Source organism: Corvus moneduloides, chromosome 1, assembly GCF_009650955.1.
Source record: "Corvus moneduloides isolate bCorMon1 chromosome 1, bCorMon1.pri, whole genome shotgun sequence".
Classification (NCBI taxonomy): Eukaryota; Metazoa; Chordata; class Aves; order Passeriformes; family Corvidae; genus Corvus; species Corvus moneduloides.
In genome coordinates this window covers 98,248,415-98,274,409 of record NC_045476.1, presented here as the reverse complement: position 1 = coordinate 98,274,409, position 25,995 = coordinate 98,248,415, and the positions used below count along the sequence as shown (strand labels likewise).

The window sequence follows — 25,995 nt, the reverse complement described above, 5'->3', positions numbered from 1 at the left end:
CCTAGATCCTCTCAAATAAGATCCTGTGCATTGCAATCAGTCAAAGCCACTCTCATCCAAATGCCTAAAGGCATCTTCCTAGGCAACTAACATTCACTCTCCTCATTCTTTCAGCTACTCATACACTCCAATATTTTATTAAAATGCCTATCCTCTTATGACTATCTTCCGTTACTTTTTTTAAGGTCTTTTTTTAATCTTTCCAATTTCTCTGTCACTGAGTCCTTCCTCAAAATATCTTTTTAATGTGATACTCCCAACAAACACCTGAACACCATAACCAATATCACACATTGTAAATCAAATTTGCTGCTTCTTTTTCTACCTGGCTTTTGTAAGCTCTGATTTTGGTGAGTATAGTATTCAACACAACAAAGCTCATGAGTTTGAGCTCCAAACTGTGGTAGTATTAACCATATCAAAATCAGCTTTCAACATTTTGGAGGGAGATAGCTTTTTGGATTCCACGTATCTCTGTGAAACCATGACATCTCAGTACAGACACAGAAAGTCAGATTTTATACTTTTCTCTAGAATTCAGGTGGTTTGCTGATAAACATTTAAGTCACAAAGGTGAAAATAAACCAGATAAACTGGTTAGTCATGATGTGCCAGTAAGTTGAATAAGGAAAGATTAGTGTACATGAGTGTTTGAATTCTGGGTCCATCAAAGATTAAGGGTTCTGAGGAAAGCACATAATCAAATGCTATGCAGATGTGTGAACAGGCTAAAAATCATAGCAGTAGTTATTGCTACTTTTATTTTTTTAATAAAAAGTGAAGTAAAAAAAATAAACTTCCTTCCACATGAAATCCTAAAATCTCACATATAGAAATAATTCTCAACTTTTAAAATTCATGTCAATAAAATCATGGGATTCCAATCACCCAAACAATTTAAAAAAATAGAAACCACTCCAAAGTTCAAATAAAGAATTGATTAATTCAATATCTGATTGACACGGCATTAAATAAAGTGACCACAAAATCATATCTAGATTTGGAGTTTAGGATTATATCCAGTCTTCAATTGCAACAAACTCAGACAGAAAATCAACTGAATTTTGATAAACCTATTTTGCTGAAGTATTTATTCTTTTAAATACAGAGACAAAGCAATCAAATGAATAAACTTGTTATGATTTCAAGGTTTGCTGTATATTTTTAATATTTGGCACATTCTCTCCAAATACTTGCTTGTAAATTAGAATTTTTTAAAAATAAAATATTTTGAAGTAATATTTTTTCGCCAGAATACCTCATGTCTTGAAAGAACTATTCTCATATATTTATGTGTGGTTTTCTTCTTCTTCCTCCAGCTTTATGCAGAATCTCAAAGTTCTTCACAGTATCTTATTCTCGCGAGACTGCGCCGCTTCTCCTTCTCTGCAATGTAGTAAATGTGAAAGTTGACCTCACAGGTCTTAAATAGGTGCCCTTTGCTTTTATGCTAGTCATGAAAATCACAATTGCTGTAATAATTTGCTCCTAGCAGTAGTCTAGCAGCTGTCTAAATTTACAAGGTCAGTTCTAGCACAACCTAAGCCAAACTTTTTAGAGACCTCAGGGTCAGGTTTCAAATAACTGCACATTCCTACTTTAACCAAAAGTAATCCCTGAGACTCAGCACACTTTAAAGATGAATGTTCATCTCTTCTCACATTTGAAACTTCAAAGGCCCAATTACTACTGGGCTGACATGGGCTGTTTCATGATACTTCCTGTGCAAAGTGCTACCTCTCTGCACTCTGTGTTTCTGATGCTTCTGTTATCACTGGTCAGTTGCTCTTTGGTAACACAAAATTCAATACCAGGTTTCCTCTCACTTCTTCCTTGCACTTGTTAAAAGCAATTACTGTTAGCATCCATATTTGAACTTTGAGTTCTGTTTCTGGGATTGTTTATGTTCTTTACGATGGCTACATTAATCACCAGCTATTGGGTTATCTTACAGTCAAAACTATTGGAAACACCTGGCTGGAAGATAAAAACAAAAGTAAGGCTACCAAAAATATCAGGATTAAGCTCAAGATAATGCCACTATAACACTGTCTGTATGCAATCTGCTTTCAGGGAAAAACATTGACAAAACAAATCAATTGTTTAAAAGATAATGTTTCTCTTGGTAGCAGCAAAGCTGTTCAAAGTGTATTTGTGCATTTTTGCTATTAGGAGTGTTTAGTTGCTATTTTCATTTCCATTCAATGACTTAAAGGTTTTAAAAAATGGAACAAATCTAGAGCAAAAATTTATATCACAATCAAATCACACATCTTTTGCTTACAACTTTCCTTCCCCAAGTGGGTATTTTGAACAATATTTTTCTCTCTCAGATCAAAACTTTGCTATTCTTCATTTAGTATCAATATTCAATTTTTAAATATGATACATCATAAAAAAAAAAAGACCTTGGTTAATTCATTAAATTCTTAGTCAGTATATGACAGAAAAGGAGAACAACCCCAGGATGGTCAGCTCCTGAAAGAAACCATGAATTCATAGGACAGATGGGCTGGGTTTAGAGTGGATAGGGTGGAAAGAATAAGATTCCTTGTATAAAGTAGTTACTTTTTTTCATTTTTATTGCAGTGCCATTTTTTTTTAATAGAATTAGGTATAATAATATAGTTTGCACTGCAATGTTCACATAAGAAATACCTCAGTGACTTCTGAATCGTGTTTTAAAAGATGTGAAGTCTTACAATGTATTTAAGAAGATTAAACCTAATGCAACTGAAAAAAAATTCAAAGTTCAGTTGTGTCTTGATATTAACCTGCAATCTTGAAATTGTTTGTCCTTTATAAGGAAAAAAATCAGTGAAATCATTCCCAGTAACTTAATACCCTTAAATGGTTTATAATAAAATGGTTTGTTCTTCTTTCAGGGATTTACCTTAATGATATCATTCCAAAGGAGTCTGGTTTAGATCAAACTGGGTTAAAGATCATGACTGTCGAAAGATGATGTCACTTAGATTCCATTACTAATAAAACCAGAGGTCATTTTGAGTACAGAAACAGATTGATATTCATGCTTTCTTTACCTCTAATACCTTTAGTCATGCATTACAAAGGTAAAAGTTGGCCCATTCCAGTGTACTTCAAGAGCATAGTAGATCAACATCATATTTACAGTTCTTTAGCATAGTTGTTTAAAAAGTCAATGGCAAGAAACATCCAAAATCAATTTCAATAATTGAAATCACTTTGTCTAGGAGATTCTAATTTCTGCATTTCACAAAGATTAAGGTTGGAAATGCAAAAATTGCATCTTAATTTATCAATCCATGTAGATGTAAATAAAAAGAGTCAGTATAGCCAGTAGTCAGTATAATGACTGTGAAATGTAAAGTTAGGATAACTTAATATAAGATTGAAAGGCTAAAATCTTATAACCCATTAACAACAGTTCAGCAGTTATTCTTCTCTTGTCTTACCTATTTATTATTTTGTATTTTCCTAGTATTGTTTGCTGGTATTTTCCAGAACTATCCAACTTTCTCTTATACCTAGAAAACATTAAATATACAATTAAAATACAAAAAAAACAATAATAGCAAAATAAAACAAGATTAATCACCTGCAATGAAGAATTGCAATCATTTAGAACAAGAAACAATAGAAGTCAAATTAAACAAAAGAATACTTGCCACCATGGGATGCTCAAGTTGCATGAAGTAGTAGCTTTCAGTGAAATCTCTAAGAAGTCAAACAAAATAAAGCCCTGTGATTTTCATTACAGGTTTATGTCCTGCCATCAGCAGACTAATGTGTGAAAGGAAAAACAGGTACAAAAGACTGAGCACTTGATGAATGTAAAAAGAGATATGTGTCTCACTATGATGGACCTTGGCCTGAGTACTTAGGATCCACTTGTCAACTCCTGCTTACCTGATTTCATGATTTTAGCAATTAAAATCCAGCTAAATCTACTGCTAAGACTCCAGAAAAGATTCAGAACCAGTCAATTCTGCTAGCCAAGATTTCATTTACTTCTGTGCATAGTGAGAATCTTAGTAAGGACCACTAGATGGTGGTGTGACAGGGCAAGGACTTCCTTGGATGTTTGTGGTGCCTCCTAAAAGACTTGCTCTTTGTAAGCTCTGACACACGTCCCTATGAAATGCTTTGGTTCTTCTCTGCATTCATTCTTGATACAGTTCCTGTGAGCTTAAATATTACCTATTGCCAAAACATTTACTTCAGAAGTATGTTGTAACATGTTCTTCCACAGTCTGTCCTCAGATATTCATCCAACACGACCATATTATTCTTTAATTTCTCCTTACTCTTCTTCATATTTTTCCATCCCAATTCTCCTCTGTCTGCTTTATTGTCAAGGTGTCTTTCAAACTGATTTCTGCTGTGCATCCTGTAAGATGTAAAAGAAATGGAAAGAAAAAAGCAAAAAATACATATCCATTTGTCAAAGATGAACCACCATATTCTGAAACCTGCATCTCTTCTCTATTCTGCTTTTATTTTTTGTCATCCTTTAGGTATGAAATAGTTAAAAAAAAATCTATTTTTTGTTTCTGAAATTTCAGTATGACAACTGAAAGACTAATATTAATAGAAGAATAATGTTTAAACACAAAACTTTTCACAAGGGAATAATCTCTTACTTGAACTTCAGAAAGGCTGTATAAATGTATTTAAATGAACAATTTACAATATACATTCCCAATAAAATGTTTAACTTGCACTTAATGTGCCATATGGAGAACTCAACAAAGTTAATTCTAATAAGGATAAAACAACCTTTGAAAAAAATAAACACTGCCAGATACTTCATATGTTGAATCAACTATACAACCTGTTGAAACATGTGAATTACCTGCTGAATCAGATATTTAATCTACTAAATCAAAGTTAACACCTACTGAGTCAAGCATAGCACCTAGTAAAAGACTATTAGTACAGATTTATATATGTTCAAGTGAATTACAGTAAACACATTGCTCAAGAAATACAAAGTAGGCTCCAGCTAATTATTGCATTTTGTTTAGATGGCAACAGGTGTTCTGCTATGAGGGAATTTCCCATTCAAATAGCAAGAAATAAGGTCTTCCTTTTGTGAGTCAGTTTTCTTCATTAGATCGCAATGAATTTATAGATATTCTAATGTCTCAGCAGAACTTGTAGAAATAATCAGGGCGAGGGGCAGGGGGAAGACATCTGTGCAGTTGCTTTGCTTTCTTCTTCTTTTATTATTCTTTCCCTCGTATATCATGCTGCTACACATGTAACTGCAATGAAAAGTATGTGAGAAGGAGAAAAGGGGTTCTTGTCCAATGCAACTCAAGAGAATTTCAGTTTGTAAATCCACTGTTTGTTTCAGCAGCAGATGGTTCTGCACACTCTATATTTTCTCAAATCCTCCAGTTGCTCTACTTGTACAAGCTTGTCTATAGGCTTATTTTTTTGGAATGAAACATGCTACAACTATGTTGTCTTTTGTCCCTACACAGACTTTTTTGCTGAATATTTGTGTTTTTTCATTATATTGTTTGACAGACCTTCTTCATATAGAGACCAGTGAATGTTGTTTTTTAATTCCATTTGTTTCTTAATATTATGAAGAAAATACTAATGTCCCTTAGCTATAATATTAAAAGGTGTACATTTACTTCTTTTTTTTCTACATCTCACACCTTCTGATCAGGTTACAGCATTCATTTCATTGCATTGGTTTCGTGCATTGATATCCAGAGTAAGCACACTTTTCATTTAGAGCTGCCATTTCTTGGTCCTGTTGCTGCATTTTAAGAGCCATTTCCTATCTTTTTGATTATGGCCTGATTATGGCTTTTGAGATACAGAATATTTGCCTACATTTGTGTTTTAATTTGTATCAGGAGAGCAGTTTTGAACTGCCAATTGTGCCTATTTATTTTATTTTAATAAGCACCATGGAGCTGCCATGGAGCACTTGAACTGAAATCCTTTTGGGTGAAACTAAGGAAGAAGGAGCAGTTCCAATGCACACTGCAAAATGGGCTGGAGGCTAAAGGATAGCCTAGAGTTTATCCCCCCCATTAAAATGTGACTTGTGTGGGCATGAACACCAAGAGTTTCATACTACAGATCTTGCTTCTACTGGTCTACTTGCTACTGCAGACATAACACAGACAAAGGCAGTCCCAACTATCCTTTACATTCTGCTTTAGCAGACCTAAGACCTAAACTCACACCCACAAACCCCCACTTATACAGAGATATGGTTTATTGTGATTACCAGTGACAGGACTCGAGGAAACAGCATGGAACTGAGTCAGGGGAGGTTTAGGCTGGATATCAGGAAAAGTTTTCTCACCCAGAGGGTGGCTGGGGGCTGGAACAGGCTCCCCAGAGAAGTGGTCACAGCACCAGCCCTGAACCAGAGTTCAAGGAGCATTTGGACAATACTGTCACACACATGATGTGACTCTTGGAGTGTCCTGTGTAGGGCCAGGAGTTGAACTCAATGATCTTGATGGGTCCCTTTCAACTCAGCATATTCTGTGATTCTATGATTCTGGATTTTTGACTCTGCACAGGACAAAAAATGTATTAACATTATGTAGACAGTAATGTAAGAGCTTTCTTGCTTTTAAAAGATTCATGGAGGGAAGGTACAAACCCCAAAAATAATTTCATAGTGAAATAACCCCTCAAAATGTAAATTTGTAGCTAATATTTGGGTAAAGATACTGTAATAATGAAAATGAGTCAAAACACAAAACATTTCAAGCTTTTATAATTAGATTTTTGCTATATTGAGTGGTAATCTATTTCATTTTCACTGTAGGGAATGTTCCATTCTGATGCAGCACTTAATAGTTACCTGTCAGTAACAGGTATGCAGAAATAAAAAGTAAATTATGCTCTTATCAGAACTGAGATTGGTTTGCTTTTCTGTTGTTTTTTCCTCTTTTGTTTTATCATTGCATAAGAAGTACAAGGAAATCTGAATTCTGGATTATAATCAATGAAGTAACAGGCTTTCTGCAAAAGGGTTTTGTTGATTCAGTGACCTAAGATATTTGAGTGTTTGGGCTGGTTATCAATAGCTTAACATGATACTGGAAATAGAACACTGACTGTTACAGAAAGATTGCATGTTGTCCAGCAACCAAGTTATGTTTCCAGAGGATGAATTTTCATATGGCACGTAACTGTGAAACAGGTTTTACTCATTAATACATGACTTGTTACTGACCGAAAAGAAAATTGATTAGTTATTTGCTCTGCACCATGCTTGAGATACTGAGAAGCAGCTGCATATGTCTTTTATCTATGGATTTGTCACACAGCATTTTCTGTTCATACACACAGGATCAAAAAAAGGTATTTGTTTTACCTAAAGCAAACAACGGCGTCCATTATGAACCTACTTCAGGTCCTTTGGTATCTTGGAATAGGCACACACTAAACAGAAAGTGACATATATGGTACGTCTTTCATAAACTGAAATACGTTGTTTATGGTGGCTGAACATTTCTTAAAACCACAAGATAGCTACAATTACTTTACACTGAACACGCAAAGGAAAAGTACTTATTATCTCCTTTATAAAAGCCAGCAAAATGATCTAACAATTTCTGATACTGTTGTTCATTAAAAAATCTAAGTTTTGAATGGTTAAATAAGTAATTATTGTAGAAAAAATGCAAACTGTTCTACATATTAATGAAAAATTACCTTTTATTGTTAGATAAAATAGATTCTTCATTCATCTGGTTTTCAATGGTTAGTGTCAAATTATATAATGAGATAAAACATTGTCCCTGGGATAACAAAATAAAAATAATAAAGTAATAACAACATTTGATTAATTATTATTAGAGCACTACCAGTAAGCACTACCAGGACAGACAAAAAAATTTCTTACTTAAGAACTTAGAATAGAAATAGCAGCAGAAGGGAAATGAGATCAAAAGGACTATATAGGAGGAGAAAAAAGAGTTTGGGCATTACAAAGATTGCATATGTTAAAGGTTTTTTTGTACCAGGATGATTTGGCATTGATTAGGACTCTCCAAGGGGAAGGAGTTAGTTGGAGGGAATTAGGTTTCCAGTGTCCCACTAGCAGCTCACTTCCCTCCTCTTTAATTCAGTCACCCTCATTAATAGATGACTAATGGATTAATGGAGGCAAATGGCGACTTCAGCATAAGAAGACTTGTAATCACGGTGGCCTCTTTTTCCTTCAAGTTTCCAGATGCATCTCACCCTCTTTTGTCACTGGAAAAACAAGTAGCTACTTTTAGAAGGTGTCTGACAGAGACATGCTGTGTCATCATGCTGCTCCCCATGCCAGCTTCCCTGGGACACGTCATATACTTCACTCACTCTGTCCTTGGGCTCTTACCAAATCACTCATAAAAATATGTAAATTCAGGTATTGTGGCCATAAAAAACAGAGAACTATCTTGATTATGAAAGAGCAGATAACAAGTCAACATCATCTTCCACCAATTTGGTCTCTGTTGTCTTAATACCCTGTATTTTCTCTAGGTTACTGCATTTCTTTTAAGGATTTAGTGCCAGGGGTCTTAATACATCCTTACTGGGATCTGGCTGTCAGGAATCAGGGACACCTCAGTCCCTGCATAGATCTGGGCACCATCCTTGCTGATGACGAGTTGAGGCATTCAGGCAGCACCCTGACATCTATTTGGAAAAAAGTCCTAAACAAATTCCATGAGTTTCAGTTTGGTGGCAGTATTTCTACGGAAACTATGAAGCCAGGCAGTCCTGTTTTATAAATGTTTATGTAAACATAAGAAAAAAAAAAACAAAAACAGTGGAAAAAACAGTATTTTGAAAATTCAATCTGAAGTATACTGAAGCACTCTGAAATAGAGCAGTGAAAATTACATACTTGGTGGGAGCAAGTATGAACTCACTCCAGCACAAGTTTCTTTGCAGGGCCTAAAGTTACTGCAGGTGTATCACTTGACTATGAAAGGAATTTCTTAAATGAAAAATAAACTTATATGTAAACAAGTGTGCAAACATATTTTTTCAGTTATAAAATAATTGGGAAAAAAAGTTCCACAATATATAAAATCTTCTTATTTGTAATATGAGATACCTTTGCAAAAATTTAGGAGAAAATTCTGTTTAAAGTGTCTTAAATAACTCTAGAATTGAAGATAAATTTTGCTGTAAATTCAGAGAAGCTTTTAATTGGGATTAAAATTTGAGAAATAAGTACACCAACTAGTGAAACTTCTTTTCCTGAGAGCACAAACCTGATTGCTCTTATCCTGCTTACATCCTCTTTGCACTTGTTGCCATTTTCCTTAAAGAATTGAATGACTCTGTTGGATATTGTACTGGAAACTAAGGCCATGTACAATATGAAGTCCTTCTCAGGTTTATTTCTTGATTTATTTTTTGATTTCTTCCCTCAGAAGTTTCTTTGTAAGAATTGCATTAAGATCCTTCCATTCTTTTTGGGAAGGAAGGGACAAGGGTATACATCAAGCAGATGAAGATCCAGAGGGCATTAGCAAGTAAGCAGTGGCCCCAGTAATACCACTAGTGACACAGAAATTAACTAAAATGGAGGAGCCACATGGTGATGAAACTGTGTGCCTGATGCACTCTCAACACCCACTCCATTTACTGGGATCAAAGTTAAAAAAATCAGAACATTTATGAAAAAGACACCATTACAGGCCTCCTTCAACATATGAAAGGCAAGGCACCCACCCTTTCCTCTGCAGCAACTCCTCTGAAAACAAGACAGACCATGCACACAAAGGAGGCTTTTTCTCTCAGCTTGACAGCCCACTGCACGCAGGAAGATAAAAGCATTTTGGATCCTTGCCAGGAGAGAAACCTTAAAGCAGCTTCATTAGGCAAAAGTAAGATAATCAGAGTAAATACACAATGCTGCCTTTGTTACTTAAGCTGTTTGATTGGCTGTTTTGCTGTTGGCTGGCCAATTAATACCCTGAGCACAGGGCACTGTCAATGCTGGGCACCTCAGGGTGTATGCAGGAGTGTCAGCATCTGATGCATGGCAGGAGCTGCAAAAATAGCTCTGCAAAAATCTTCATATTTCCTGCTTGTTCAAAGCTGAGAAGAGATCCATCCAAGAGGTCACTCCAGCATGGTAATTATGATTTGTGTATGTTAATTATGTCAATGCAAGCAAAAGTGGGGAGCTTGAGGAAAAAAAATATTAATTTGTAGTAACAACCTGAGTGCAGGCCCCAGCAGTGCAAAGGAGTAGGTAGCAGAAAGGGCAAGCAGAGAAAAAATTATCCAGTGATGCTTAATGAAGAGATCTGTGACTCTGTGAGTAAAAGAGATGTGCTAAAGAAATTCCTTAGAGAATTGCCATGTCATGGTGACCATGGAATCAGAGTTGGATAAATGCTGAGAAGATGAACTGCAAAGATGAACATTAAAACATCCTATGCTACAGCAGGAATACTATAGGGCCTTTGAGCCTAACTCTACAGATGAGCGGAAGATCTGTTCCCACCCCTTCTGTCATTAAGATTGCAGGACATTTGAACACTATTTCCATAGCCAACAGGGGGTATGTCGTGCCTACAAAATGTTTGTTAAGTACGAATATAAGTACTTCAGCTAACCACATTCTTCTGGCAATCTCAGACAACGTGTCCCTTAGCATCAAAATCTTCTACCCATCACAGAACCCCTCCCACCACATTCACAAACAAGTGCATAACTGTAACAGTTTCTGTCTTTCCCAAAACCAAAGGGAAACATCCAAATGTGAGACTATTTTTTTTTCAGTCAAGTGGATTAAAATACTAAACCTACTAAGGATGCAGGAGAGAAACTTGTCGGTCCAGTCACAGGGGGCAAATGCAAGAGGGAAACTCTGAAAGCTAAATTCAGTCTGCTAGGTAGGGGACTAAAGTCCCTGACCTGCATAGTAACATTGTCTAAATTCATGCAGGTTCTGAGGGGCAGGCAGAGACCCATAATCTCTGTGTATGGCAAAGAAAGAGCCTACATTAGGAAGACTTGGCTGAACCTTCATTGTAACTGAACCAAACTGTCAGCAGTGGAAACTAAAATAGTTACATGAGGTCTCTAAAGTGGAAGTTTGACTGGCAGCAAATGTCAAGCCCTGTGTAAGACATTTTAGAGTCTGAGTAGAAGGATAATTGATGGGCTTGTGTTCCTAGGCTGCTGACTTCTTGTGAGGGGTGAATTAGGATATGCTCTGAACTGGCAGTTACACGTGCAGAAGTCATATAGGATTGTTAAGGCCATTTCTGTGGCAAAGGCTGCCTCTAGCATGGCTACATCCTTGTAGCCTGTGTGTTCTTTATCTCTGCAGCTCAGAAGGATGTAGTGGATATAGAGAATGTGCATACAAGAGAAGAAAAACTGAAATGGTCAAGGAGATGGAGTAGTAGCTACATCACAAGGACAGGTTGGCAGAAGGCTAAGGAAAGGGCATGGCCAGGGGTTATGAATTCAAAGGGGCAGATTAACAGAAATGTAAAGCGGTTGTTCACTAAATTCAGCAATAGGTGAATGCTGCAGCAGTAAGTAAGGTGGCTCCAAGCTAGTACAATGTGGATTTAAAATAAAATAACTGTTCTACCAGTGGTTGGAGAATATCTGGAACTTGGTGCTCAGGGAGGCAGTAGAAGCAGGAAGATCTGAAGAAGAAAAGGTACAGAAAAAATTCATAAAAAACAGGGTCACAAATAGATCCTAAAAACATGTGTTAAGATCTCACATGCAATATTCTAATACAGTAGCTGTAGAAGCTGGTGGAGTACATGAGTTATGGCTTGCAAGTTAGCCAGACTTATGTATTCTGCTAAAATGGCATCCTTTGACCTGCCCATGACATAGCACTAGGCTAGGTGGACATCTGGCCTGCCCTAGGGAGGACATTTCTCATTAACAGTGAAATCTTAACACAGTGAAATATCTTTTGTACTGTGCCAATGATTGACTTGACAATGATATTGAAACTAATCCTGAGAACAGCTGATCATCACTTCAACAGTGGAAATGTTGCCTGAAAGCTTTAACGTCTGATGTTTGTCCTTGGTGGCTGTAAATATTCACCTGGGCTTCTTCACCTTAATCAGCTTGTACCTTGTTCTTCCAAGCACACTTCTCACAGATACTTACACCATGCAGATAAACAAACTGTCCAGTGAACAGGAATTCAGCTATAATGGCTCAATATGAAGAGAGATGTCATCAAGCATAATGTCAACAAGAGAAGAAAGATTCATTCCATGTGCCTTAAAAAAGTAAAAGTGTTTAGCTAAGACTTAGGTGTAGTAGTCAGCTCAATTTCCCAAGGGATTTTATTCCAGTCTTCGTGTGGCACACTGGCTACAATTCTCTGACTAGGACATGAGAATGGATCTGCCACTGTAGGTGAGGACTTAAGCAGCACACCATAGCTGCTCCTTGAGAGATCATAAAACACCAAAAGGTGTCACAAATTTTTGTGAATGTCCAGCACAGAACATGCTCTTGAAATCAAATTACAAATACTCTCCAGCATTCTAAAAGGCATTCTAGATACAGTGATGCTATTTCACTGTGCTTTCCTATTTCAAAACAGCAACCACAGCTATGCTTGTTTTCATTCAGTAAGGACTGGTTCTAAATAATCTAAACTGCTCAGGTAACTGAATGTTAGAGTATTTGAGTTCCAAAGATTTACTATTCACTACATAAAGAATTGTTTCCTTTTATCACTTTTAAATTTGCTAACACTCAGAGTAATTGAGTGTCTTCTTGTTCTCACATTATGAGACTAAATTAAGAGCATCAAACCATCCATCTTCATTACACAATTCACTAGTCAGTATATCTGTTCATTCTTTCTTTTTCTAAATTACTTAAGTTAGCTTGTTCACACCAGTTTACATGCACTGCTTGCCCTGCTAATTTCTCTGTTCTCAATATTTTCTTCCCATTCATCTTTTGATAGTTCAAAAGGAAGTTGATACGAGTATCTTGTTTTCATGTAGTTGCTGAGTCAGAATTTTACTAATTCCAAACTAAACAGGCCATTTTTTATCTATGTTCGCAGGCATGGGCTTTGCATCTTTTTTCATGACAGCTCTTACAGACTATTATGGACTATCCTCAACCTTTGTGTGGACTGATGACTAAATTTTCTCCTCCCCTTCTTTCTTGGCATGATAAAATGAATGGAGAACAAAATCTTGACCTCTGCTGAAAGCAGGAAGGATAGAGGTTGGCTGTAGAGAGTGATTGGAACAAATTAGGATCTTCCCCAGATAGGCAGAAAAACTTCCTTTATTCTTTGAGTTGTGTTTTCCCAGAAATTGCAGTAAATAGGATGGGAGAGGCACTGACTGAACAAGTAACAATTCTAAGCACATTCTGTTTCTTGAGGAATCAGTTCCTTATCAGTGTTATTTTCTACCTTCATAGTTGGCAAATCAAAGAGAGCAAGAAAATGCATCTAAAAAGGTAGAGAAGGACAGATGAAAAATGTATTCCCAGAAGCATAATATCTACATGATATGACATTTACCCTGACTGCAATGAATCTAATTTTCAATCTAGTTCAACAGAGCGCTGCCAAGTCACTTCACTGGGTCCAAAGGAAGAGATGATTCCCAAAAGCAAGACTATTCTACTAGAATGCCTGTTTTTAAATTATGATACTGCCTTAAGAGCCAAATTACAAATGTGGTGTAAGGAAAATAAGTAATAAGAAAATAATTACAAGGTACGAGTTATCCCAGCACTTGACCATACTGGGGCATTGTAGTATAAACAGGGTCAAATGAGAAAGGGCATAAGGTTACTATCAATCAGGAGTGTTCAGCACCTATGACTGAATAGAAAGTGGGTAATACTAGGGTTATGTTAACAATTTCTGTATTCCTCTCCAAATCATGAGAGTCACAGTGACTGGGGACACAGAAAAGTAAACCAGAAAGAATGCAGCAGCAGCAAACTCAATAATGATAACAGATTTCAATCATATATAGCCTGGCTAAACATCCAGTTAGGGCACAAGAGAGATTACACTCTAGTATCTCATCCAGAGATGCTGAAAGCCCCTCTTTGGAGTTTTTAGTTAGGAAGTCCAAGAGAAGACAGCTAGTGCTTACCTTACACCCAGCACTGACTGGGATACTGTTCAAAATTTTGCTACCAAATACCTACTCTGCAGGAGCTGACAGATTGTAATCACACATTCATTGTCTGGTGGGATCAGGGATAAGGGGAAGTGGGACTCTAGTTTCAAATGGGGAAATCATCTAATGTGACAATATATTAACAATAAAGTAGAAGATGCATTTGAAAAGTTATAATACTTGGAAGTAGCTTGGAGATTGCTTGCTGACCACAAAAACATCCCACCACAAGGTTGACACAGAGGCAGGAATGTCGTCAAAGTATACGGAAAGAATTCCATGCAACGAACAATCGAAAAGCTAAAATGCTTCAGCTTGGAAAAGTGATAATCAAGGATGGATGAGATGGAAGTCTGTGAACTTAATGAGTATCTGTAAACTTAATGAAGACGCAGAAAAGGAAGTAGGTTCCCTTGCAAGAAGTTAAAACCATGAAACAAAACAAAAGGATCTGTTTCTTTGTGCACAGCACACAGTACCTCTGCTACAGGGTCTGGCAGATGTGAGAAGTCAGACCAGCCTTTTCTTCCACTAGTATAAGGTTTGTAGAAGAAAAATTCATTAAGAGTTTTAAAATAAACTGACGATTTGATCTTCAGCCATATCTGAATCACAAATGGTTCAAGGCCAGGGGAGAATTTAAAGGAACTACCAAAACACCTTTCCTTCTTTCTTATAATCTTCCCTCGACATCTGGTGTTGTCCAAGAATGATACTGATGCAGAGAGACCTTTGGTCTGACATAGTGCAGTCATTTTTACATTTTTATGAAGAACAAATCAATAACATGAGTTGTAGCAAATTGCAAGGACCAGATGGTACTCACCTAGGAGTTTCAAAAGGACTAAAATATGAAAAAGATGCACTGCAGTAAGTGATTCAGTTAAAATATAAAATGCCCTTGGTAGCATGGGTAGTGGGAAATAAAGTTTCAGTTCATAGAAAGGCTCTCAGACTGAACTATGGAAGTTCAGACTAGAAAGCTTGGTTTCCATGCTGGAGAAAATGGTAGAAAATAGAATGAAAAATAGACTAAGTCTATAGATAGGTGTGAACATAAAGAGGAAGAAATAATTTGCCTCTTGTAAGTATATTTTTGGAGTTTATTCAAAGAATCAATGACCAAGTGGAAAATAGTTGCTTGACACTGGCTTTTCAGGAAGTTTTTAATAAGATTTTTCAGTAAAGATTTATAATGAAACTAAGTTTCCATGGACTAATAATAGATATATAGAAAGATAGAAAGCAGATAAATAAAAAGTTGATGATATTAACACCAGAATAAGATAACACTAGGGTGCTGGGACTTCCATTTCACAACAAGCATTAATGATCTAAGAGAGAGTATACTTGGGTGACAACACTGTAGGACACACTCATAATACTGAGTGACTGGGAAATAAAATGGTAGACAATATCATGTTGGTAAATTCAAAGTAATGTACATGAGAAAATAAACCTCACTGTTCATATGCACCAATGAGCTCTAAACTAAATTTTACCACTCACAGAATCCTGGAACCTCAAGCCAATCCACTGAGATGTTCAGAAAAGCAAGCAAATTTTAGGAGTTAAAATGAATGGAATGGAAAAAAAACCATTTTGTCTGAGTTATGTAGACTACTCAAGAACTTGTACACAGTTTATATTTCTAGCCCACTCACCTCAGAAGTATATAGTAAGATAGTACATCTACAGGAAAGGGTAGTAAAAGTGTACAAAAACTGTTTATGAAGACTGAGCTAAAAGATTTGTATTTTTTACTCCAAATTAAGAAATTAAAAGTAAGGAATCCACAGAGAGGTAATTGATGAAGTACAGGATCATGACTTTAAGATTTTGTGTGAAACAAGGAGGATTGGTAAGGAAGTGCTGCTCAGACAAGTGAGTAGTCATCAAGTGAAATTACCAATAGCAGGCACAAATCAAATTCCCTGAGATTTGTTACCCCTAAGTACATTCACCTCCAAGTAAAAAGATCCCTAAATGGTGGACATCCTGGAAGATTCACAACTATCTAGGCAGAAATACATGCTCTTCTTGGCCTGCTCACTCTTCTTCAGATGGAAATCTCCAAAAGGATATAGGAGTGGGAAAATTGTTAAGAGACCTAAATTATCATCCCCAAGCATTTTCAATAGCACTGCCAAAACTCTAAGAGATGATGAATGAACTGGATTTTTCCACCATATGATTGTTTATTCTAGAAAAACAGAATTTTTCATTAATATTACGTAACAGAGATGGCCTGTCTCTGCAATGTAACTGCATTTTTGAAAAAGATGTCTTGTAAGTGTCACTGGCTACTTTTGAATTTATTGTAATACACACAGATTTCCTTTGGACTAAAGTCCCTAATTTTTTGAGTCTAAACAAAGAGGTGTTTGGTATACTCAGTACAATTCAATGTGAAATGACTGTCTAAAGACATTGCTACTTCTACCACTTGCTTTCTCTTCTAGTATATTACCTTCATTTTGCTCTGTTTCTTCCCTTCCCCTCCTGTTCTGAAACAGCTACTAATTCCTGCTTCTCCGTGTTTTCTCTCTCACCCCTACACCTTTTCTCCTTTGCCTTTGCTTTCGGGTGAATTTGTTAAATAGATAACAGTGGCAATGAAGTGTCATCATTAACAGGGGATAAGAGAGTTCATAGCCTTGAGTCACTATTTGGAGTAGGTCTAAGATTTGAACAGACACTGCTGTTTCATCTATAGCTCCATTCACATCTGGAAGACCTCCACAGTATATATTAAAAGTATATATTTGGTATTATTACTTGCTTATAGAAAATCTTCTGTACTAGATGATCTAAATGCATGATCCAAAGCCAGTGGATGCTGTGTTTAACATAGGGCTGATAGATTCCACTTTTTGCATAAAAAAGAGAGCATGTTAAAGGGGAGGATATTTTTTTTTGTCATTTGTTAGTTTTCCTTCAAAGAACTATTAACTATCTCCGACGTGACAGAACTTTCAGAAAGATAGTCTACCATATTTAAATTATCACCATTACCTTTGGCCCCCAGTAAAACTGCTCACAGTAAACATTAATTTCTCAGGATGACATTTAAGGGAGGGAGGGAATCTTGAGTCCATGGAGTGTTCTGGACTAGACAGACATGTTCTTAATATACCTTTTTTATAGTTCTCCACAGAAATTAGGCCATGTTGTGTTTAGGAATATAATTAAACTCCCCTTTCTTCTAGCTCTATTAACAGAATGTGCAAAAGTATCTGGTGAATGGATTTGATGGGCACATTTGTAGGTTTCAGAAATGTCTTAGATCTCTTGACCCAGTTCACAGTTCCTGTCACAATTCTCTCTCTAATATTTTCTATGGATACTTACACACCACCTGAAACTTAGGGTGGCTAAAGCACATGCCTAATACTTTATTCTTGTTCCCCTTTCAGTGTGGTTATGGCCTTTCTTAGGTTGATACCTATTTGTGTCATCTCTTATTTTGCCCTTTTATTAAACACTTCAGAACCAGATGGAATGTTTTTGTAATGTCTTTCAGTATATTTCATCTAATATATCCTTCCATGTTTGTTCATGTTCTTATTACCTAGTATCTCAACTTTCATAATACATTTTCATCTGTCTTTTGAAAGTATTACCTTACTAATATCCAATCAGAATTAAGCTGAAAAGACAATTTTCTTTGCCTGTATTTTTTAATATTTTAGCCTTTTTATTTCATCTATTCAGAAGTTAATATAAAGCTTTATTTGCATCACTCTGTTCAGTTTTGAACCAATTGAAAAGAGTCTGAAAGACAGCGCTGAGATTGATGAGAAGGTTTGTGGAAATACTTGATGAGTTAGAGTTGTTTAACCTAAAGAGGAGATTGAAGATAGGCATGAAAGTATTCAGCTATGCAAAAGGCCGCTGCAGGATGGAAAAGAAAAATCTGTTTTCCACATTCAAGTTGGATAGAACAGGAAATAATGGGTTTCAATTGCAACAGGGAAGATTTAGGTTACTAATATGAATTTTTTTTATAGTGATCAAAGTTAGCAAAGCATGGGAACAGATTGTCTGAGGATTCTGTGAAACTTCTCCTTTGGAGATATATAAAAATAACTTGGACCAATATATACCTGAGGTGATATTTGCCTTGTTGATTATGCCTTCTGGCAGGAAAGATGGATTAGATGTTCTCTTCATGCAACCTTCCAGCCTATTATGATTATAATGTTTATATTTCTAAATTTATCCACTCTCTAGAGAGCTTTGAAGACCAAGAACTAAGATCTCAAATTTGATTTGATAACTGAGGAACAGTCAGTGCTTAATCAAAGAAAAAAAGTTGCTTGTTGAAGTGCATCTACTGTATTTAAATGTTAAGACATTGGAAATTTTTCTATATATAGGAGCGTATTCCCATGTGAAGTGTATTACTGTAATAGCCTGATTCAAAAGATAAAAAATATATGGCTCACTGTGGGCACACTAGCAGCTGACAAGCTGGAATACTGCCTCCTCACTATCCACAGATGAAAGAAAGTGCAGCAGCTGTTACTATTCAGGTAGCTGGTAGTGATGAAGAGCCCAGGAGGAGCCTGAGGCGGTGTACTGCCTTGACAATTGCAGGACAGATGGCCTTAGTTGTGATTTATATTACTAAATATTTTCCTCTTTCCACCTCTGTGTTGCCTGAATCTAACATCGTTCAGGTGGTCTTCACCCAGGGTATGACTCGGGTAATGAGGCATTACTCTTGTAAGAGGTGCAGAATTATATACTACTGGCATGTGTGTAAGACTACACAGGACCTTTTGTTCAACAGTCAGTCTTAAGTGCTTGTAAATTAATCTTTTCTATAGTTTTGAATTATGGTATTTTTATTCCTTCTAGGAGTAAGATTGTGTGACTAGCAGGTTTCAATAAGGCGACTGCAGAACAGGCAATCATCCATTCATCCAGTGGGAAAGCCTGCTTTAAACTTTCCTGCAGTAATGCTGCACTCCCAGTAGCAGAAACCTGACATTCAGCCAGAGCACTCCTTAACAAATTTCTTCTCCATGTAAAAATTTCTTCTCAATTTAAAATTAGTGAAGAAAAGGTTTCATGGCATGAATTGCAGAACTTTGATCTTCTTAACTCTAAAGCACAGTTTTGAGAGAAAAATTCAAAGTTCCAACTTGATTAAATCCAAAAACATTTCTAAGATTTTTTTTTTTTTTTTTTGGGACAGATGAACTAAATAGGAAAGGGAATTTATTTTTGAGTATTAAGATGCAGATTAGAAATTTTATGAATTGACAAAATGCATTTACGCTCCAGAATAATTCAGCTAAATACACTTTAGCATTAGAAAAAGGAAGGATAGATCACTTAGTTTTGGCTATGAGGTAGGACACACTGTCTTTCTAGGTCCTGCCCTGTTGTAAATCTGCTTTTCTTTTTCTATAAATACAAAAAGTGTTTGGTTTTTTTTATATGATTCCTTAAAAAATAGAAATTACTGAGAGAAAACAATTGAAAGGATGTTTTCCTTCATGGATGTAGATATGGTTCTGAAATGTCCCAATAGCTTTTTCATGCCTTTGATCTCTTGGATGGATATCTCTTTCCCTTAGGGTTTTCTTCAAGTTAGCAGTTTGAAAGACTCTGGACAGAAGATGCTATTTTTTTTTTTTCTTTATTGGGATTTTCAGCAAAAAATATATTGTATTAGATATTATATAGAATACTTACCTATATACACACACACATTTATATATGTATGCATATATATACAGGTCATAGAAAAGGTTGGAAGAGGCCTCTGGAGATCATCTAGGAAGGTTAACTTCAGAGTTAGAGCATGCTGCTCATAGTCTTTTCAAATCAGGTTTAGAAAAATCTCTTTCCACTGCTTAACTACCTTCATTGTGAATTTTTTATTCCTCATATTATGTAGTCAGTATTTTCCTTGCTTCAGCGTGTTGACTGTTGACTCATTTTTGCTCTGCATGGGTAAGAGTCTGGCTCTGTCTTTTTAATAATTGCCACTTTAGATAGAATAGTTTTATGGGAGTTGTTTAAACTAGGACATTTATGGAGAAATTAATACATTTTCATTTTCTACCAGATTATTTGCCAATCACGACATTTTTTAAGCAATTGTCTGTTTCCTTTACTGTAAAGTTAGACGCCTTGACATCTGACAAAATTCTAAATTCTTCAGATATTCAGAGGTACTGAAAGCATCATAGAATCACAATAAAGGTTCCATCAAGAAAAATAATGGATGCTGGCTCTTCTCTATACAGGTCTCTTGGCTGTTCCACTCTCAGCAGCTGTTTGACTTGCCATACATATTTAGATATAGTATTCTCATAAGTTGCTTCAGTTAATATTAAAGCACAGTAGAAAAGAAAGGAGGATTCAGCCTTGGGAAGAAAAAAAATTATTACAGGATCTAAGCAAAACAATTGGCCATAGAACAAATGTGTGCAACATAAACCTTCATGACTTACAAGTATCTATCCAATTACAGTTCTAAAAAAGAGAAAGCAAACACTAAAAAACAACTTTCTTGGGCAGGGGGTCAGACACAAAGAAAAGAAAGAAAAAGCAATCATCTTCTCTATTTTTCAAACAACAGCCTCATCTTATTTTCTTTTTTCATTAAAATAACTGAATTCTGAAAAGTTCTAGTCAGACATTATTTTTTGTCAGCTAGAGGGCCTACTTCTCCACAACTGTGATTCTTTTTTACTAACATCAAAGGGTCTTCATTTGTACCAAAACACATGATCTGCGGTGTTATATTCTGCCCTCATAATTTCCTGTATTTTTAAAAATATTTTTAAATTATGTCAAGGTCAGAAAAAAGAATCCTCATCTTTCTTCCAATTATTTGTATACAAAGGGTCTTTTTTAGCAAGGTTTTTCAGACCCAACTGGAAAGTTTAAGGAAAGGACATGTGAGACTTCAGAGATAATGTGCTATTTTACGCTTGGATTATGCTCATGCAGTCTGGAGCCGCACATATGTTTAACTCATGTCCTGTAAAGTGTTCATGGTGAAAAAAAATAAAAATCCATACATATTTGTTTTATTATAACGAACGGTAAAAGTCAAGATATGTAATCATTGATTCCAAATGTAGTGGCTACTGCCTGAAGTACAAATCTAGCATCACTGAGGAAACCTGCTTTGTAGAAGGCAGGTGAGGTATTTTTTACATCAATATAGCTGCATTTTTATCCTTTTTTATAAAGACATTGAAAGTTATTTTTCAGATATCCTGCCTGTATAACAAACTATTTTTGATCAGATTACTTTTGATAATAAGTTTTTTTCATCATCTCTCGCCACTCAATTTTTAGAATATTTAGTTTAGAATTATAACTAGACACTAAAGGCAAATAATTTCCTTTTTTTGTCTGACCATAAAAAATATTTAAAAAGCAGGATCTCAAATGGACAGAGGAAATTTTAGAGAAGCTGGAGATGTTCCTGAAGAAGACTGTCAGCAGAGGTAATTACTGGATTTTTGAGACAGGAATGCACAAATTTCATAAGGAAAAAAATGTAAAACATCACAAAGATAAAAAAATGGTAGTGATCTCATTTTCATCAAGGTGTAGACTTAGTACACTGAAAAATACTCTGGTGAAAGAACTAAAATAGAGTTCTATTGGGCAATGTGTGCCATGCAATAAACAGAGCCGAGGAATATTCTCAATGCTGAAGTTAATGAGCATCTGACTCTTCATTGCAAGGCATCCCACCTGAGCCTCTCAAACATAAGCTCTCCAAATAATGTTTCCATTATGTTAATAGAGGTGATTTTTTCAATAAAAGAATCAGAAATTGTGCTCTGTTTGGCTAAAAAGGTGCAAACTGTTACCCACAAAACAATATTCAATCACTCTGAGGCACCTTCAGACATCAGCACTGCTGCTGTAAAGGGTCCAGTAGCTCTCATTGTGACATGATGCATCCTATGGCTCAGCTGCGTTCACCTGCCCTGGCTCTCTGTCTGAGGCTCCCAGAGCCTCTTGCAATTTTTCCCTCATGGAATTTGGATGAAGCACTGGCTGCTTTCCTGCCAAATGTGTCTGTGTGCCTTGAGGACTTGATATGACCACTGAACCAATCTCTCAGGATACCACCATTGCATGTGACCACTGCGTCTCATTACAAATGCCCAACATCTATTTCTGGGAAGTGGTGGCACTAAATGCAAGTGACATTTATCTTTTTATTTCACACTGTGCCACCTGATACATCTGGAGGCCTAAATCTTTGGCATGAACTTTCTCATGGGGCAAGCATGCTGATTTTCATTCATTCTCTACAGAAGAGAATATTACTGTGAAACCTTATGTCTCAGCAGCCCTGCATTGTATTTTGAGACTTGAGTATGACTATGTAGCATTTTGGTATGTTTCTAATTATGAGATCAATCTTCAGAAACCCATTAGATCAGTGATAAGAAAGCCTATATCTTTGATATTTTACAATAGATATTTTGAATTTTTTTGCAAGTACCTACAAGAAAAATTCCATAGATATTTGATAGATAGGATATAAACATAGAACATGGTCTTCTTTTTCTTTCTTAATGCAACTATAAAAGACTGGGAACTTTTTTTTTTTTTTTGGTAAAATACTTAGGCTTTCATACTTGCATAGAAAAACGTCACTCTGATTTCCCACACTTGACATCACATATTTATGCAAGTTCTGTAGTTCTGTGGCATCTGTTGAACTTCAGCCATCTGGACTCATGTTCTAGCCTTAGGCATCCATAACCTAGCAATATTTAACACATCTCTTTCCATATAGAAATTCATTTGGCATCTTCTGAGTTGCTGTTTTGAGCAAAGGTCTAGTAAAACCAACAGTCCAGTAGAGTTCAATTAGACCTTTGCTCAAAACAGCAACTCAGAAGATGCCAAATGGAGGAAAGTCTGTAGTAAAGTTTTTCCTTTCAGATTTGTTTGTAAACTCTGTTTCAAATACTGACATATTCCACTTTTCAGCTAGCTTGAAGACAGTACACAGATAAAATGGTGTGTACTCTCTCCCTGAAAAACCTAAATCAGCACATAGATATGAAAGCTACTTCTGACCTGTTCTGAAGTCATAATCATAGTGTTTAAATCAGGACAATCAGGTGCTACACTGTCAAATGGATTGACATCAAATGTTATGAGGTTTGATGAATCTAGGACAAAGTGGGTTGTTTTATCACTTCATGGTATTGTGCATGTCAAATGGCCACAAGGAAGTAACACAAGAGTTTAGAGTGCCTTAAATCGAAATATCCTATGGTGATAACAAATGCCTATCTTTAGGTCAGATTTTTGATCTAACATTTTATTAGGCTGCATGATATTTTCTCATCTATTCTTTTCAGCACAGCAAATGAGTATGTCATACCACATATCTAGTTCATAGCTTTTCTGACAAATGTTATATGGAAGAGTGGACCTTATACCAAGCTTTTCAGTATTTTTAAGTATATCACTGCAAGGGCTTCACCTGTTTTATGATAGTTTATACATGTTAGGATTTAAATTTAAAATTTTATTAACGCAATAATTGTCCTTGTTTTTCAATCTTCTGATGAAGTATCTAATGAAGAACAAGCACTCAAAGTGGTCTTTTGTGTAATTCTTGCCATATGAGAACAGAAGGAATCTCAGCAGCTCTGTGATAATTCAGATCCCTACCCTTTGAGTCCTTGTTTTCTCATACTGTCACTAAGTAATCTATGGTTCTTTTGAATCTGTGTCTTCCACAGCAGGATCTTGATTTTTGTGTAGCCAAAATGCAAATAAGCACTTTCTTGTGCTTATTCTTCTCTCAATACTTCTTTTCTTTTTTTTTTTTTGAAAAGTATTTCTCTGGAAAATAAACATAATGATCCTCATAGAATGGTTATGATTACTGGTAAAAAATTCTTTAGCAATACAAGCCTTCAGTCATCACAGGTATAGTTAACACAGAACCTAACGATCTTGCATGATTATGTTCAAAGATTTCTTTCTTCTTTCCTCAGGAAGTAGCTGAGAGCAGTCTAGGATGGGTATGTGGGTCCTGCTTGTAGCAACTCCATGTCAGTGTAATTTGAATACAGTTTTCAACCAGGACATTAAATACAATTAATTGTAAGAAATACATAGAAGCATAGAATGTCTTAGGTTGGAAGGGACTTTAATGATCATTTATTTCCAACCCCCCTTCCATGGACAGGGGCACCTTCCACGAGACCAGTTGCTCAGAGCCCCACCCAGCCTGGCCTTGAACACCTTCAGGGATGAGATATCCACAACTTCTCTGGGCAACCAGTTCTAGTGCCTCACCAACCTCACAGTAAAGAGTTTCTTTCTAATATTTAATATAAACCTCTTTCAGTTTGAAACCATTCCCCCTTGTCCTGTCACTACATGGTTTTGTAAATAGTTTCTTTCCATGTTTCTTGTAGGCTCCCTTCAGGGACTGGAAGGCCACAATTAGATCACCCCGAATCTTCAAGGATATTCATGAAATTAATTTAATTGCAAATAAATTACTTAGACCAGTTTCTTTGGTTGATTGAAATAGTGTTCTCTGCTCTTCTTACCCTTCAAGGAAGGTATGTCTGTTTCTTTGCAGAGATATGTGGACATTTTGTTTCAGCCTAGTCTAACTGATGCTTGTATATTGTTCTCATGACCTCCAGCAACCTTTCTAAGTGTAGTAATGTCATCTAGGCAATTCTGGAGTCCAGCCTGCCTCTTGAGAATCAAAAGTACTGTTTGCAAAATACATATATATACAGCATTTTTTACACTTATTGGATTGCTTATTCTATAAGCAATTCTTTGTTTTCACACAAAACCCTGCAGAAATCCATGATCTTTAGAGAGAAATAAATGCAGGCATGCTGTCTCTACAGGACAGATACAGCAAATAAAGAGACACTATCCCATATTGCTTCAATAGCCTGATTTGGTGTGCACATGTGGGATTTTGGGAGATTGCTTTAGAGTTTGTTTCACCAGTGTAACAAAATCATTAACAGTGCATGACTACAACTACTCATGTTCAAAACAGAACCCATTCTCCTGGCCAAATCACATATTTTAGATAGGGATCCATGACAATGGCAAAAGATAGTGTCAATCCTTTCCTCAAAGTTTGCATTTCTCTTGTAGGATCATAATTTTCAGGTTTTGTGTAGTTTTTCATCAACATAGTTTTCCTTGTATTTTAATAGTTTCTCAACCCTGTAGCTTTACAAATATCGAATCACTGCCAATTTTCTCAGCCTCTGCTCTAAGCTCCAAACTTTCCTAATTCCACTCAAGTTGCAAGAGTGACAATAGGTCTGATTCAAGTGGTAAATACTCTCTAATGCCTGGTGTTACTGTAATCATGCCATATGCCATGTTCTATGACCATTTTAGCTGTCCAGGTTGCATGGGAGAATCAGCTTCCTTGCAACAGTTTCTCAGACCTGATCTGTGTTCACAAAGCTTAAAGCATTCAGCTAAGGTGAGTCCTTTAGACCAAGGGAGAAAGAATGAACATGAATGAAACAATATTTAACACCTGCAAAGACTGAGCACAGAGTACATGCTGGCTTCTGCTCCAAGACAATATAAAAGCAGCAACACTCATTCCTCAAAAAGCTCCGTTGCAAATTACCAGTTCGTCGTTTTCCAACGCTGATCCAAGTGCTGTAACAGATTGTAGGCATAGTTTGGAGGTGCACGAGCAGTACGTACTGATGTCGGAGGCAGAGGGATTTCCTCTTTATTACCAATTTTGCCTGCCCCATGGAACCGTGCACCAGCTCGTGGAGATCTGAGGGCTGTGGAGAGCCGGGAGCGAGCGGGCCAGCATGGCCCCGGGGCCGGGCGGGCCAGCATG

At 36.3% G+C, this 25,995-nt stretch overlaps 1 long non-coding RNA gene across 1 annotated transcript; it reads right to left on the bottom strand.

Annotated features, from left to right (window-relative positions):
- Positions 1-818: 818 nt before the first annotated feature.
- Positions 819-25,995, bottom strand: LOC116449219. The gene is made up of 4 exons (XR_004242288.1): positions 25,771-25,995; positions 4,183-4,372; positions 3,438-3,509; positions 819-1,386 (listed from the first exon to the last, which is right to left on the bottom strand). It is a non-coding gene; the product is annotated as an uncharacterized LOC116449219 (long non-coding RNA).